At 40.0% G+C, this 12,717-nt stretch overlaps 1 protein-coding gene across 1 annotated transcript in view; it reads left to right on the top strand.

Annotated features, from left to right (window-relative positions):
* Positions 1 to 12,717, top strand: part of RAD18 (RAD18 E3 ubiquitin protein ligase) — a 470,945-nt gene that overhangs the window by 241,728 nt on the left and 216,500 nt on the right. The gene's annotated exons all lie outside the window — the stretch shown is intronic.

The raw sequence follows: 12,717 nt of genomic DNA, 5'->3' as shown, positions 1-12,717 counted from the left end.
CTATGAAAATATTATGGAAATCGTGGCACTGTGTATAAGTTAAAAAAAAAAAAAGTTAATAACTCCTGAGTCCGTTATATTTTATTAGTTTTTATATACTTATGATACCTCCACACCCCTGCATTGTTATTTATCATCATTTTTTTTGTATCAATTCCCTCTTTATATGCCCAGATTTCCATTGATGCACTCTTAGTTTGTCCTAGTACCACACTCTAATACGTTCCTAATTCTCATTTTTACATATGCACGTTTTCTCCATTTTCTTCCTTTTTCGCACGTGCACTTTGTGGTACGATAAGAAAGCATTGATTTACAAATATACTAATGTATGTGTTCTTTTTTTAGAATGGACCATTCACAAAACCATCAAATCAATATGAATCACATTTATGATTCTCCCACTTGTCCTGCCACTAAACACCAAGTCATGTACTAGTGTATGTATATATGTGTACTACTTTAATAATACAAACTATCCCAGCAAATCACACTCTATTTTGACATCATTCCATCTGGTCAGAATTTTATTGTACTATAAGACGGGCTTTTTATGTATATTTTTTACAATATCTACATTACACATTTACTTTTTATAATTCCAGGTATATGTGTTTTAATTATTTGTTATCAGAATTTTTATTAGACTACCCTAATAGGTCTATAACTTTGAAATGCTTAGATACTACCATCCATTTATTCTTTTTAACTTTTATATATAATGTATTAGAATGTATTTATTTGTGCCCATTTTTTTCTTTTTAATTCGTTATTTTTGGTGTGCACTGCGGTAACAAAATAGCCTTGGTGCGCCACAACAGCGACATCAGGGTAAATAAGAAGCATTTGCAATACAAGTTATGGCATTTGTTAGTCGGGCACATTTTTATATTAGTGAGGAAGATGCATACGTCCTGAAGGAATGTTTAGTGGAGTGATAAAGGAAGAAAACATGACATGTACAATCATAGAATAGACAAAGCTGTACAATTGAGTATATGCTAGACTGGTAAGGGTGATGAGTAGACGTGTCTACTAGTGGTGCTGTTTGTGCTGGGCTTTAAACTGAGATTTTAGTGGCTGGTGGACAGAGATTATGGTTTTCCCTCTATATATATGCACAGGTCAAGTATTCTGTCTAGACGGTAACTGCAAGATACACTTGTCTGTATCCGCTATTCTAAACATGTAACATTCAGAATCACAGGTTAATAGAGAGTGGATGCTTGTCGCCAAAAAAAAACAAAAAAAAAAACTAGTGAATGTGAGATGCTGCTCTATATGTGGGGCCTGTTAAACAATGGTAAGATAACAAGAGTAATAAATCTTAAAACATATGGCTAGGGGGGTACACCGCTGGGGCTCTCCCTGTTAACATTACCGACGGTAATACATGCAGGGGCAAGTAAGTAAGTCCCTTGGTGTCTGGGCTTGCGCTGGTCGTCAGGTATCTCTTCAGCCCACTCCCAGGGCTGGGAATCGCCAGTCCAATGTATGTATAGTCCCAGTGTTCTTGCTGACTGTCAGGGTGTCTTTCGAAGGTTGCGTACCGACAATAGTTAGGTAGGCGTGGGGAGCTGGGGTTCTCCTGCCCCTGGCAATCCTGGAGACCAGTTTCTCAGCACGATAAACTCGGGTTCTCTTAAGGGAGGCAGAGTCTCTCTTTGTTCGAGTCCGGATGAGGTACCTTTTGGTCTGTTGCCGCCGGCGGCGGTGGATCTGCCACTTCCGTGGTCGGTGCTCCAGGGGCTGAGCCCTGCGAGCGTTCAGCGTAGGCAGGTGCAGGGTAAGTCATTTAAGTGCTTGAGGGTGAGTTATGGCAGGCGGGGTTCCGCTCCCCTCCCGCTTTGTTTCGCTGCTCCGCTCCTCACGAATTCGGGCCGGTGGATCTGCAGTTTTTGCCTTAAGTTGTGCCCAAAAGCGTGCAAAGTGTTTGTCTATACGTTTAATTATACGGTCGATAGGGCATTGTTGGGCCATCGCGTGTTGCTGCTGATCCTGTGCAGAGTCGGGGTATGTCTCCGCCATCTTGGATCTGTAGTGAGCGGTGTCTGTGCCGTTCCAGTCGCTTGTTTGTGTCGATTTTGTGGGTTCCCCCCGTGGGGGAACGGGATAACCCCCGCCGGTCCAAAGGGGGGGGGGGGGGGTCCTCAGTGGTCTTTTGCCGTGTCCAGCATGGGGGGGACCGGCCGCAAACCACTGCTGCAGTTCCCTGCGTTTTTCGGTCTCACTTCAGGTGTCTATTTGTGTGGAATCGTGTCTCCTCTCAGATGCAGGTTAGGGACACTGTGGTCCGTGATATTGCCTTAAAGCCGCAGGTATTTGCGGGAGCTCAAGCTAGACACGTCTTGTCTGCCTGCAGGTCAGGCTCCGCCCCCCTATTTGTGCCCATTTTACACTCTCCATTTCTCAGTTTTGTATTTATGTTTTTGTTTTAATTGATTTTAATACTGAACATTATATAATTGATTTTTGTAGTGACATGTATGTATTATCATCCGATATATATTATATACACTGAATATTTGTAATATCAGATTTATTGAAACACTTCCATCAGTAAATTGAGAGATTCGTATTAGCAATTAAATTATTTGTATGTAAGGTTAGACTGAAGCATGATACCACACTCCGTCTCTGAAGAAGTAGGGCTTCACCTACGAAACGCGTTAGACAGACCACAAGGCAGGATACAGAGTGACCACGTGTCATGCCTTTACTATGGTATCCTCTTACTTCCTGGTTCCACGGAGCCTAGCCACACCCCTTTATGACACGGTCTCCTTATTTAATCCGACCGCACCAGCTGATCGACGCTGGATTATTGAACTACGTTCCGTACTCACGAACCGGCTACAACTTCGTTGTGAAAGCCTTCTGTTACCGGACCGGACTGGAAGACACTTCAAGTTCCCTTCACCTCTCCTCATCCACGACTAAAGCTGAACTCTCTTCACTTATGATAACCGCCTCTGAGGAGATCTCGGGAACCAGTGTTCTATGTGCCGGAAGCTAAGTAAAACCTCTGTGATAAGCGTTACATCTCAAAGCCGTTATTTCCTGTCTGCAAAGTCCTTCTATAAAACAACCCAGTTACAGCTATCTTTAACTCATTCACTATACAAGTTAGCTGCATCTGTCTTGCTTCAGTTAAATGCTATGGAACAGCTATTGTAACTTCTTATCACCTAATTCGTTAATACTACTAAGAGACTCTTTCTGATTCAGTGTCTGCTAATTACTACCGTTTACTACTTAAAGCTACAGTGCCTGTAATTGTGGACTTCAGTTATCGTTTACTACTTAAAGCTACAGTGCCTGTAATTGTGGACTTCAGTTATCGTTTACTACTTAAAGCTACAGTGCCTGTAATTGTGGACTTCAGTTATCGTTTACTACTTAAAGCTACAGTGCCTGTAATTGTGGACTTCAGTTATCGTTTACTACTTAAAGCTACAGTGCCTCTAATTGTGGACTTCAGTTATCGTTTACTACTTAAAGCTACAGTGCCTGTAATTGTGGACTTCAGTTATCGTTTACTACTTAAAGCTACAGTGCCTGTAATTGTGGACTTCAGTTATCGTTTACTACTTAAAGCTACAGTGCCTGTAATTGTGGACTTCAGTTATCGTTTACTACTTAAAGCTACAGTGCCTGTAATTGTGGACTTCAGTTATCGTTTACTAATTAAAGCTACAGTACCTTTAAATTGGACTTAACGTCACAATATCTTCTACTTTTTATAATAAATATTCAAACTATAAGAAATCTGCAGTTGTGTTCCTTCATAACAAATGTTTAAACGTGACACCACGCCAGCAGAAGATCATTTCACACTGGGACCCCTTGGTGAACACATCTAACTGAAACTATCTGTGCTGTCCGTCCCCCGGTGTGAGGTCCCGCTGGGACGCACACTCAGACGCACACCGTCCTCACCGGCAGCTGTATTCAGGAGAATAACCGGCAAAATACAATCTACATCCATCCTAAGCCGATCCGAGGGTTCATACTACCATTTGATTTTCAAAAGACTGGTAATACCATCACTAACTGTTCCTGACCTATATTTTATGGTTTCTATATATATATATATATAGAATTTTTATGTTTAATAAACTGGTTTTCTTTATATGATCCAGTTCACTGCTATTTACTTCAGTCTACAGCGATATATTAATTGCTTTAAAGGACCACTCTAGGCAACCAGACCACTTCAGCTTAATGAAGTGGTCTGGGTGCCAGGTCCAGCTAGGGTTAACCCATTTTTTTTTTTTTATAAACATAGCAGTTTCAGAGAAACTGCTATGTTTATTAACGGGTTAAGCCTTCCCCCAAATCCTCTAGTTGCTGTCTCACTGACAGCTGCTAGAGGCGCTTGCGTGATTATCACTGTGAAAATCACAGTGAGAGCACGCAAGCGTCCATAGGAAAGCATTGTAAATGCTTTCCTATGCGACCGGCTGAATGCGCGCGCAGCTCTTGCTGCGCGTGCGCATTCAGCCGACGGGGTGGAACGGAGGAGGATCGGAGGCAGAGATCTCCCCGCCCAGCGCTGGAAAAAGGTACGTTTTACCCCTTTTCCCCTTTCCAGAGCCGGGCGGGACGGGGACCCTGAGGTTGCCCCACTATAGTGCCAGGAAAACGAGTATGTTTTCCTGGCACTAGAGTGGTCCTTTAAGCAAGCAGTTCCTTACACTGTGTTGCAATTTTCTCTTACATTGTTTTACAATATTGTCTTTGTTGATACAAAGTATATTATACAGTGGAAGTGTCATTTACCCTGCAATCTTCAGGGGGAGAGACACTAACACAGTACAGCCACATACTGTCAATCGACCCAATATTGTTTTTTTTTTTTTCTCTACACAACATTGACACTATTTCTATTCTGTATGTGTCAGACCTCACCCTATCTCTATTTTCACCTTGAGGTTTATGAGTGAGACTCTCTTGTGCTTTTTGATATATATTTTTTTTAATTCTTTTATATTTTTACTCCCGTTTTGCATTTCTTAAAGGCACAGTACTTTTTAAAATATACTCCTTTTTCTCCACTTAATCACAATTTTACAGATTTTATGTATACTATATGAGATACTTTCATTATTCTACCAGGCCATTATCACAAGTTAGCTCATGGTATCTATGCAATATATTTCCAAGTGTTGTTCTTTTGCTACTGTTTTTAGGTTTTTGTGAATCCCTATTCTTTCCAGTGTGAGCGACTTGGTGTCAGTTAGACTCCCTCTCCCCTGTGTATACACTAGGTATACCAGAATCCTTTATTTTATTACATAGTGTACCTATGATTAGGTGGGGTCATACATATAAAATAAATAAATTTTATTAAAAAATGCTGTTTTCTCTCTCAAAGCCGTCAAAATTTGGAGGTTTAATGTGGCTGGGGTGGGCATGCGAAATGGGATTGTGTGATGGGTCAGGAATGGTTGTAGCGACAAGGGGAAAAAGAAGGTGTTGACAAGCGATTGTTCACACTTGTTTGATGGAGTATGTGAATTCTAGGTCTGGTTCTTAGCTTGGTAATTATACACTCTACTTACATTGTGGAGCAATATAACATCTGTACAAAAATGTGCTATGCTACTATCCAGGCCTTAAAAGTTCCTTGTCCCTGCAAGCCATGGCATACCGTCCAGGGGTGAATTTTTACTCGCCATGGAGTAGTAGTGAGTTTAAATTTTGAGGCCTGGTCGGTACTAAATGATTGGGATTAGTATCTTGTATATAATGCATTTTAGGTTTACGTGCAGATTTGGTTTTACCAACTTTTTTGTTATTAATGGTGCATGGAATGGACCCCTGCTCTTCTATTGCTAGGTCATAGGCATAAGCAGACATGCACAGAGAGAATATTGTAATTGAATATACTAACAATAGGATGCATATAAATAAACATTTATGATATGGTTAAGCTGTATCTTAATGTATTTGTTCTGGTGAGTATAATCATTCCCTTCAGGCTTTCTGCAGTAAACACTGTCTTTTCAGAGAAAATTCGGCAGTGTTTACATTACAGCCAGGTACACCTCTAGTGGCCACAGATTCACACGTAAGAAGTTCTAATATTTATTAAAAGAATAGAAATAAAAATCCTGCAAAGCAGAACCATTAATAAAAAATACTTGTCATGACAATAAGTAAAACTAATGTAATTTAACTAGTTATTAATTAAAATAAGACTACATGGGTACTGAGTTACTAGAACCCCAAACTGAATTAGCTAATTGTGCTAATCGATCTATGCTAAAATCAAGATTGGTGACGTAGCTATCTTCTCTACCAAGTGTAATGCTGTCCTTACAGTGAATATACATCTTCTGGGTAGTGGAGGTTAAAGCTTGCAATTGGCCATGTTATCCTTAGTGCTCTGTAGCTGGTAATTCTCAGATAAGAAACCTAGATCTACTTAGTAAATCCCTAGTCCATCTTCTTCTAATTTGCCATAAATACTCTTCTTAATAATGCACGAATGCCCTGGGTCCTTGCTAAATGAAATATCAAGTCCACTAAGACGTTTTGTGTTGCAGAAGGGGTTAGCTTTGCAAGATGATTTTAGATATACCCCCTATGACAAAACACATCAATAAAAGCATGCATGTTTTCTATATATCTATCTATTAAACAGTGATTTTTCTTTTGTTTTCACAATCTGCTGCCCCCCATCCAATTTCTACAAAACCCCAGCACCCCTATTTTAAACCGTAGCACCCCCCTCTACTAAACCCCAGCACCCACTCTACAAAACCCCAGCCCCATGTACAAAACTCCAACCCCCCTGTGCAAAATCCCAAACCTCCTGTACAAAACCCCAGCCCCTGTTTACAAAATCCCAGCCCCCCTGTACAAAACCCCAGCCCTCCTGTACAAAACTCCATTCCCTGTTTAAAAATAAATAAATAATATATATATATATATATATATATATATATATATATATATATATATATATATATATATATATATTTACAAAACATAGGTCCTTGCAGTAACGTTTAAATGTCCTACTAACATACAGTGGTGTAGTTTGCCGGGTGCCAGTCATTCTGGGGATCTTTGATAAATACCAATTTGCAGAAATTTAGGCTGCACTCACAGACTTCAAATTTAAAAAAAAGGTGCTTTATTCCAATAAACAAAAAAAAATAATCTATGTTTCGGTCCGCACAGGGACCTTTCTCAGGATGAAATTACACATTTCATCCTGAGGAAGGTCCTCATTTCATTTCATCCTGAGGAAGGTCCCTGTGCGGACCGAAACGTAAATTTTATTTATTTATTTATTTTTTTTGGAATGGAATAAAGCACCTTTTTGAAATTTGAAGTCCATGAGTGCAGCCTGCATTTCTGCAAATTGGTGTGTGTGTGTGTATATATATATATATATATATATACATACACACATACATACACATATACATCAGGACGTGACGCCCGCCTCCATTCGCTTCTGGTCCGCCTCCATTCACTTCTGGCCCGCCACCGCCTGCCTCCATTCGCTCCTGGTCCGCCTCAGTCTGCCTCTATTCGTTCCTGGACCGCCTCCGTTTGCTCTTGGACCGCCTCCGTTTGCTCTTGGACCGCCTCCGTTTGCTCTTGGACCGCCTCCGTTTGCTCTTGGACCGCCTCCGTTTGCTCTTGGACCGCCTCCGTTTGCTCTTGGACCGCCTCCGTTTGCTCCTGGACCGCCTCCGTTTGCTCCTGGACCGCCTCCATTTGCTTCTTGGCCGTCTCCATTTGCTTCTTGGCCGTCTCCATTTGCTTCTTGGCCGTCTCCATTTGCTCCTGGACCACCTTCATTCGCTTCTGGACTGCCTCCGCCCGCCTCCATTCGCTCCTGGACTGCCTCCACCTGCTTCATTTCATCTCCACCCGCCTCCAGGTGACCGGAGCAATGAAATATCTTTGCTGGGCCGCAAAGATATTCATTGTGAGCCATGACTATGACATCCATGATGTACACTAAAATAAATTCTCAATAGCATCTGTCACCAGCTTCTACTGTTTTTCATAAATTGCCAATGATCTAACAGATATGTGCCTGTTCCAACCATTGGAACCCCCAACCTAGCAGATAGCATTGAAACTCAGTTTTGTGTCCCAGCTTTGAACATGTGTGTAGGCAAAGGGTCACAAATATGCCCCAGAGAGAAGAAAGGTGCTTGGGTTGTCCGAAAGCTGGAAAAATGAAAGTGATCAATTACAAAAAAACAAATATTACACTTTCCAAGGATGCTTTTTTCTGGCACATGCAAACAATAAACTTGTGTCACTGTCAATACAAATACCATTAGTTTTTATAGGATTTATTGCTCTGCTGTATGTAATTGGATTTTTTTATATTCACTTTTTTCCTTTTCGAATATTAAGGACAAACATGCAATTTCCACATTTACTGTCAATCTCCTGTGTGTGGTTTAGCGCTTGGAGTACAATTTACTGTTACCATAGTGAGAACTCTGTTCTTTTAACCCCTCAAATGACTGACCGACTTGAGATCTGCTGACTGAATGCATATACGTGCATAGCAATTCAACATATAAAATGATCATGGAAACATAGGTTAAGAAAATAGAATCCCTGTGGAAATAAAGCATGTACATAAAACGTTACACATTATATTTATTATTTTTGCTTATCCAGAATGCCCTACTATAATCAGCTAGTTTGCATTGTTTAAATAATCCTTTTCATAACGTGACTTGCCGATACTGTCATGATATATGGCAGGGGTAGGCAACCGTTGGCACTTTTGATGTTGTGGACTACAGCTCCTAAACGCACTTACATAGTTACATAGCTGAAAAGAGACTTGCGTCCATTAAGTTCAGCATTCCTCACATATGTTTTTGCTGTTGATCCAAAAGAAGGCAAAAAACCCAGTCTGAAGTGCTTCCGATTTTGCAACAAACTAGGAAGGAATTCCTTCTTGACCCCAAAATAACAGTCAGATGTCTCATTGGATCAAGCTGCTATTATTACTTAGTCATAATGTTGCCAAAGCATCATGGGAAATTGAGTCCACAACATCTGGATCGTTGAATGTCATGGTGTTGTGCAAAGTAAGGATTTTTAAAAATCGTTTCTATTTTAAAGGACCACTATAAGCACCCAGACCACTTCAGCTTAATTAAGTGGTCTGGGTGCCAGGTCCATCTAGTGTTAACCCTGCAGCTGTAAACATAGCAGTTTCAGAGAAACTGCTATGTTTACACTAGGGTTAATCCAGCCTCTAGTGGCTGTGTCATTGACAGCCGCTAGAGGCGCTTCCGTGCTTCTCACTCTGATTTTAACAGTGAGAAGATGCCAGCGTCCATAGGAAAGCATTGACATCGGAAGAGGCAGGAGAGTCCCAGCGCCGAGGGAGCCCGGCGATGGGTAAAAAGGTAAGGGATTAACCCCCTTCCTCCCCCTTCAGCGCAGCGGGAGTGGGACCCTGAGGGTGGGGGCACCCTCAGGGCACTATAGTGCCAGGAAAACAAGTTTGTTTTCCTGGCACTATAGTGGTCCTTTAAACTGACTCCTAAGGTGTCCGTGTAGGACTAAATCACGTTTCCGACAAGTGCCAATATCATTCATATGAAACAACTTTCTGGCAGTGTTAGGTCTTTGAGAAGCATCCATTTAATTAAGTGGGTCAGAGGAACCTGGTGAAGCAGAGAGATCGCTAAAGCCTACCTGTCTTTAAAAAGGATCACTGATATGGATAGATGTATGAATAGATGGAACACTCGCATGGTCGAGAATAATGGAGAGCGGAACAAGAAGTGTGTGGTTAGTGTGTGCTCATTTTTTTGTCTGTTGTCAAATGTTTTATAGATGTCCACAATTGCATATACAATGCTTGGTTTACTATTTGCTACGACTTTGTCTGATAAATCTCTGCCCATTATAAGTAACCAATATTTATTTTATTGCGTGGTTCTATGCTATATTACTAATCCTACTATGTTACATTTTTGACACATCTGCAAACCTTAGCCTATATATTGTTGCACTCCCATAACACTGTGCTGATTAAGGTTACTACCAAATACCATTACATATTCAAAGGTCAGTTACGACTTTGGCTGATAAATCTCTACCTGTTATGCATACCCACGCTTTATGTTATTGCCTGTTCTGCGCTATCTTACGAATATCCTTTACGTTACATGTATGGTATATATGCACACCTTAACCTACATACCCATCTCGTATTCCTATATTAATATGCTATACTATATTATGCGGCAATGTGTTGAGATTCTTTTTTTTTTTTTGTGCTGATCATAATGTGCTATAATAAAAAAAAAAACACGTTGCCAAAGGGTGAAGATTTAGTTTTACTTCACATACTTTGACAACTTTTGTCATTGGTTGCCAAGTTCTTAGTCACTTCCTTCCAGCGACATGTAATTTCCATAATTGGCTGTCTGTGTGGACTGGCAATGTACTAAGTATGCTTGTGATTTCATAAGCATGCCATTGGAAGGACAGGAAAAGCCAAGATGGCGACTCCATAGAAAAAAAACTCTCCGGGACAGGTACTAGAGGATCATTAAACATTGTGGGACTGGGAAACAAGGGGTAAAAGGATTTGGTGACAAAGCCATATTAAAATAATGTGTATAACAAGAAAAAGGGAGATGAATTATGCAGAAGTCTTGATTTCATAGCTGTTGTAGGGAGCAGGAGTAAGTCTATTGCTCAGATAATGTGGACTTTCCAGGAAAGTGGTAATATAAATTAGACTAGGGTCCCTTGGATCCCTCATCTAAGTAGAAGAATATAGAGCAAGCACAACAGAGCACCTGAGAGAAGTCAGAGGAAATTGTTTTATGTCTATATTTGCTTATTTATACATTTTTATTTATTTATTTTTTAACTTAAATGCCAGCGTCTACACTTATTTGGAGTACAGTTTGTTTCTTTGCCTTGTGCTTTATGTCATCTTGTTTTGCTTATTAGTTGTTTGATGCTTTGACGTATACTATGGTCCTCATTGCTCACATGAAAGACACATTGGGGCAGACAAGATAACGATCTTGGATAAGCATTCTGTAATTTTGTCTCTTCTTTGTTTATGCTTTGATGTGCTTTATAGCCATGGAACGAGAAAACAAACTGTAACCATTGAATTAGGACTCCTCTTAGTCACGTAGACACATCCTTCATTTTATTAAGTACGTGGAATGGGAGTGGTAGATGAGTGTTCTGGCCTCTCTCAACTGTACTTTGATTTTCTTTTCTTTTTTTAAGCTTGCATTAACTCCCTTTTCTATTAATGCCTGTGACCAATATTATGTGCAGCTGTAAGACAAGTGAAATCCTGAGTAATCTATCTGAAGCTCTAGATTAGAATATCACAACAATATTATTCTGTAATGGTTATTAAAATATATATATATATATTTTTTTGAATATTGCATCAGAAGCTTATAACAAACAAAACATACAGCAGACCATAAATTACATTATCTTCTTACACATATCCGGTGAACTTATTAAGCTGGGAGCGAATACGCCATTCTTTTCTCTTTAACTTCATATAATTCTTCCTATATATATATTTTGTGGTCAGGGACAAAAGCTGCAATAATGCAAAGTCGGTTGTTGTGCCAAATCGGTTTGCCAAACAGACGTTCGGGTAGGACTGTAAATAAAGAGGGCACAAAGATTACAAATAGCACACTATTAGATATAGAACTTACAAGCTAAACTCTTAAATGCTTTCTTAACTCTTCTTGGGTTGCGTTTTGTATCTATTTCCCAAGGATTTCCTAATGAGTCCTAATGTAAAATAAATTTAGCTGGCGTGAGTGGTATATGTGTCATGAACAGAAGGGACGTATTTCCTGGACGACCTGTTATTGTGCAGCAGTAGGGATCTACTGTTTACCATATTTGATGGGATAAAAGAGGGAATCTATCGAAGGGCCTGTTTGATATTTTGCTGTGTTTTATTATGACTTCTTAATTAACCCTGATTTAGTAAGTTTATAGATACAACTGTTGTGACACAAACAGGTTAAAATGGCAATTATACATTAATTTACCACACCTGTGGCTTTTTAAATTGCAAATTGTGTCTGTGTATAAATAGTTAATGAGTTTGCTAGCTCTCATGTGGATGCACTGAGAAGGCTAGATACTGAGCCATGGGGAGCAGAAAAGAACTGTCAAAAGACCTGAATAACAAGGTAATAGAACTTTATAAAGATGGAAGATATCCAAAGCCTTCAAAATGCCAGTCAATACTATTCAATCATTTATTAGAAGTGGAAAATATGGGGATCTCTTGATACCAAGCCGAGGTCAGGTAGACCAAGAAAGATTTGAGGCATCGCTGCAATACCATTAGAGCTGCTGGAAGTGATCATGATACCTCCGCGGTCACTAAGGGGTTAAGAAGCTAAGTAGCAGACAGGTGCTGCTAATCAAATGCTCTTTAATAACTGATCATCAGCTAGTGACCTCTATGAAAGCCAAAGTTTTAGCAGTTTGCAGGTCTGGAGCATTTAGGTGTGTGTTAACACAATGCCAAGGAGGAAAGACATCAGCAATGAACTTAGAGAAGCAATTGTTGCTGCCCATCAAACTGGAAGGGCTATAAGGCCATTTAAAAACCATAGAAAGTCCATCATTCTACAGTGAAAAAGATTATTCAAAAGTAAAACACTTTTAAGAGTGGATGTCCTTAAAAGTGGATGTCTC

The sequence above is a fragment of the Pelobates fuscus genome, chromosome 7 (assembly GCF_036172605.1).
Source record: "Pelobates fuscus isolate aPelFus1 chromosome 7, aPelFus1.pri, whole genome shotgun sequence".
Classification (NCBI taxonomy): Eukaryota; Metazoa; Chordata; class Amphibia; order Anura; family Pelobatidae; genus Pelobates; species Pelobates fuscus.
Note: the sequence above shows the minus strand (reverse complement) of the source record. Positions and strands in the feature narration are given on the sequence as shown.